This window comes from Dermacentor andersoni, chromosome 7, assembly GCF_023375885.2.
Source record: "Dermacentor andersoni chromosome 7, qqDerAnde1_hic_scaffold, whole genome shotgun sequence".
In the NCBI taxonomy this organism is placed as follows: domain Eukaryota; kingdom Metazoa; phylum Arthropoda; class Arachnida; order Ixodida; family Ixodidae; genus Dermacentor; species Dermacentor andersoni.
In genome coordinates this window covers 140,026,628-140,031,758 of record NC_092820.1, presented here as the reverse complement: position 1 = coordinate 140,031,758, position 5,131 = coordinate 140,026,628, and positions in this window count along the sequence as shown.

Sequence of the window (5,131 nt, the reverse complement as noted above, 5' to 3'; positions counted from 1 at the left end):
GCCCCGAAGAAAAAGAAATGCAGCTCTTTGTTCAGCAAATAGAATGACACAATTCCAGCACAATTTTATTTTCTTGATATGACCTTGCAGCCTTGCCTATGTTTCAAACGTCGGTTCTCTGTTCAGAAAGAAATCACACAAAATACGGAACGCTGTCAGGCCGATGCCGCAATGAGAAGAAACGAAGCTTTGTCCAGGCAGCTACCCATGCTGGCTAAATTGCGTGATGGTTCGTCCTTAGAAGTCCTCTCAAAATTTGTGCAGGAAGCTACTCCGCAAGAAGTTATGGTTTGTTTTGCAGATGAGGGGAACTTGTTTGAAGGGTTCGCGCACAGATAGAAATAAAGCAACAAAAATATAAAAATGCAACCGTATACTTACAGTAACCTCGTTTTCTGAGAAAACAGCGGACGTAATGCACCTGTATTTTATTCCTAGAGTGGCCAGATATATAGACTTTCAAAACAGGGCAGCCTGCTCTATGCAGTGAAAGCCCCATCAAGCCATGATTTACTGCGTTTTCTTATCTAATATATTCGGGGTAAGTCGCCAGTGAATTAGCTCTGTATAAATGGGTATGCAAGCAGTTGTCACGACGCATGCTGCCCTAGCTTCGCAACTATCTTTTTCTTCTCTTTATCTGTGATGGAGTGATAGCTGCTTAGTGAAAATGGCATTATCGCAGCCCGCAAAAAGCAGACGACGCAAAGCTGGGAGTATGTGGATTCTTCAAATGGCGACACCCTCGCCACTTTCTTCACGACGGCGTCGCCTATCTGTGATTCACCTATCTGTGAAACAAGAACCAGACGACTATTCATGTGGTTTACTCTAAAGCAATAAAGCGCACGTGGTGAGAAACGGTTACGTTACACAGGTTTTCGTCAAGTCCACAAGAGCGTTTTAACCGGTCACAATAAAGACAACCGCTCAAACTCTATAACTTCTTTTGTGAAAAATATTGGGCATAAATCTAACGAAGAGCCAATAGAGCAAGCAACACTCTTCCTCACTGTTTTCATTATCAGGCAAAATAGAAATTCATTGTAATGTTACAACGCTCTACAAAATACTTCTTATAGGTAACACTTAAGATGGCATTAAAATATACATTTCTTTTAGTCTGTTCTTCCCTGCCCATGACCACTCGATCGACTGCCAGTAAATAAAACACACCGTGTTATGGGAAATAAAATTAGATCCCGCATAAAAAAGCGGCCATTGTAAACAAAATGTTTTTTACCTCCATACTTTCTCTTGTATATCTCAGGCTTGTATATTCATCAAGATTACTCTCGCGTGTATGGTGTCTACAGCGCACATCCGTGTATTAGACAACATGTATATAGTAGCTCATTGTACCATAACATAATCACCGGCCACCTACCTTTTCCTGTATTTCACTCTTCCCCTTTCTCCAGCGCGGAGTAGCAGGCTAGATACACGCTCTCTAAGCAGATCTCTCCTCCTTTCTCTTTATTAAAATCTCCTCTTCCTCCCCCTGCTCACGTTTTACACTACGAATATTAGTATTTCCATGAATAGACTACTTTAGTACGCTTTCCACCACTTCCACTTTTCCGTTCCTTTCCTGTATGACTAATTTACCTGCTCAACCACGCTCAACCACAGCCGTCTCGGCAAATCGCCCATTGAGCTCTAAGGGCAGTGGCTCTAAATCTCGGCTTCACTGACTGAAATTAGCAGCTTCACTGCATGCATCCTTCCAGACGACCCACATGATCACCTAATATAACAAAACTAGTTAGTACCTAAAGACTCTTGGAGATTGTTGTTCGCTTCGCCCTAAACTTCGGTTGGTTTCGAGGCAAGAAATGCGCTGCTTTTATACTCCAGCAACTCATTTCATTGCCTGTTAAAGATTTGTTGAAATGCATGGCCGATGGTAAGATGGTGTTATGGTGTTATTTGGTGACGATAACGTCACCAAATATCAAATAAGTTTTCATTTGACGTGTGCACAGGAAAATTATTGAAATCAGCAAGTGTGCTACACCATTAAATGCATGCTTCAGAACTGTTATCAACCTCAATGGCTTCCGAGATTTGCAACGCCGTGCAGTAGGTTGCCTCAATTGCGACTTTTCTCCCGTGCACCAGCACCGTATACGTGTTATGCATCCACTCAAACTAAATTCCCCCTCAGAATGGGGCGTAATTACAGCCCGTCGTATTTGTTTATCTGTGGAATTGTAAATGGACCAGTGATGTTTCCTGACTCAGGCAACCACGGGTAGGAGAGGTAACTATTTCACCGTGTCATCCTTAATAGCAAGCGTGACTTAGAATAAATTTGGTCGACTGCAGGGGTACAAAATGACAAACGTTACCGGCACACTTGCGTTCAGGTGAAGGAGGAGGAATAAGGCTTATTTTAGGGCAGCAGATTTGAGACCTAGGCTTTTGTGCCTAGATGACGGCCTCGAGCCCTTCTGCTATGGCGGTATCTTCGGGCTGCTGGATTGCCTTAAGTTGGTATTTCGGGGCATAGACGAGCAAGGCGCTTTCCCACTGCTCTCTTGTCTCTTGTACTTTATTCTGTGTGGGTGTCCGCGAACAAGCCCAAACCATATGTTGCAGATTCGCCCTTTCGTGACAGAATCTGCATTTTTACGTGTAAAGGCCTGGGTACTAGCGTTGGTAGGCCGTCGGGTTCGGATTTGTATCCGTTTTTAAGAGGCACCATGCCCTTTCTTGCCTTCTGTTTAGGGAAGAGTGTGCGGAGCGAAATGAGCCATTCTCAATTTATACTGTTTGGTGATCTCCTTAAAGCTGGTCATCCGGTCTCTCTCCATTCCCGGTATTTGCAAATCACCTGCTCGGCCTGTGAGTTCTGGAGCCAGGTTGTGCGCTATTTCGCTTCCGGGAAGGGATGAGTGCATCGATGCCCATTTAATGTAAACGTCTAGATCTTCACGAAAGTTCGTTAAAATTCTCAGCGCTTTCGGCAAGATTCTTCCTTTGGCATAGTTCTTGACGGCTGTCTTGAACGATATTAGCCTCCATTCAAGCTATTGCCAGTGCTAAGACAGCCTCCTCCGCCCCCTCCGCCCCCTCCGTCTTTCCTGTTTTTACGTTGCCACTAACTCTGCCGTCACCCTCTACACTCGTAGCAACTATCAACGTATACTATTGGCGTACTCGGCCGCGCCCAGACAGACCTCGTCCCTGGCATCACGGAATCTTTTGTGGAGAGCTCTCGCTCTTGCGATTCTTGTATTTTGGTGAGACTCAGCGTCCATATTTCTGGTGATTGGGTATACTAAGAGATGTTCCCTTAGTTTCCTTAGGATGTCTCTCCGCAGTCCGTGCTTAGCTTCGTTGGTTATTCGGATGTCTACGATGTGTCTCCCCGTCAAACTCTGTGTGAGTCTTTCATACTGCACCACTCTCTGGACGTCATTAAATTCGTCTAGTGCGTTGTGGACGCCGATCGCCAGGAACTTCTCGTTCGACGTATTCTCCGAAAGTCCCAAGGCTTACTTATACACTCTTCTAATAATGCATTCTATCTTAACGTTCTCCGTAGCGTAAAGCTTGAGATAAGGGACCGCGTGTACAGTACGACTGATCACGATCTATTAATTCAATGAGACTGTGCTCTTTCGTGTCATAGTTCCTGTTGGATATCAACTTAGTTATTCTGATTGTTTGTTGAAAACTATTGACTAGTGGTGTAATGGTATCTCCATTATGGCCGTTTCCGGACATGCGGAGTGCCAATATTCCCGGGACTCTCCGCTATCGGTGAGGAGCACGGAGATTTAAAAATACGGCAATAAAGGCATCAGGATGAAAAATATGTAGCATAATAGGATGACCTTGCCATTTGGGGCAGGAGCTGGCTGATTCAAGACAAGAAAAACACCAGAGCACATGTTCGGAACAAGATTAGGCAGGTGTTGCTGACGAAAAAGTACAAAAAATTAAGCAGATTGTAATAGAATATGAATATGTTCAATCAGCGAGACCTGGAAAAGGTGTTTACCTGGCATAAACGCTTGGTTGCTACATAGCCGGTCGGTTTTCAATATAAGCAAGAGGTGTTTACAGTATTGGTGGTATTACAGCCACGTACGACTGTACACTATATAGTTCTTTAATGGACGACATATTCATCATGGAGGGATAGCCCAAATGCTACTCTGCTAAGTGACAGCTTGATGGGACAAGGGGACTACTCCTCGCCGTCCCATTTTAAAGCAGACGTAAAATGAAGTCATAATTATGATAATCTTGAGCATTGCCTGTCTAAATGTTCCTTCGCCGTATTAGTGCGATGGTTAAATTATATGCACAGGGTACATTGTGGTGGAGTTGTCTAGCGCTGTCATTAACTCGGGACTACTGAGCCTGTGTATTTTTTTATTTTTCCACATTTTCGTGCAGCTGAAGTAAGTAATTTACGTTCTCAGCATAACGTTCACCCAACGCTATAAGTTACTAGTATACAGAATTATGATATAGCGCAGCAGATGAATAATTTTTTAGCAATATTTGTGGCCTTGCAGGAAATATTTCTCCGACAAAATAAACGTTTGGCAACGCTGATTGTTATTGCGCTTTTTTGTTGAACCCATTACCAGTCGCACTAATACCTTACAATTTAGGCAGCCCCAAGTAGTACTGCAGTGAGTGCGCCGCAGGCAATATTCGTGACTATGCTTCTGGAGCTTGTATTGTCTGGTGCTCTTCTTATCATCCAGAAATTAACGCCGCAATAAAGGCGTGGACCACATACGGCACGATGACCACCCCTCTTGTCTCCTATGTTGTTAGAGTACGTCTGTATGCGATTACACCTTTGTTTTTGTTGTCCGGCTGACAGTATTTTCTTACGATTTGCGCATTAATTTGTCTTCAAAGTCGTACTTTCGTGACCTAAACTGAAAACTATTGACCTTTGGTGTATTTCTGCATCAAACTGCAGGAACATGAATGACATCATCCTTTCTCTTCAGTGCAAAAACTCCGTATCCGAAGTTTTTGACGTCATCTTACAAGTTTGAGAAAGCATATTCACGAATTTCTCGCAGGGTGGGCTGCATCACCAATGAATGCAATGCACAGCCTCGATTTATCTTCTTCGATACTGCACCGAGGCTAAACT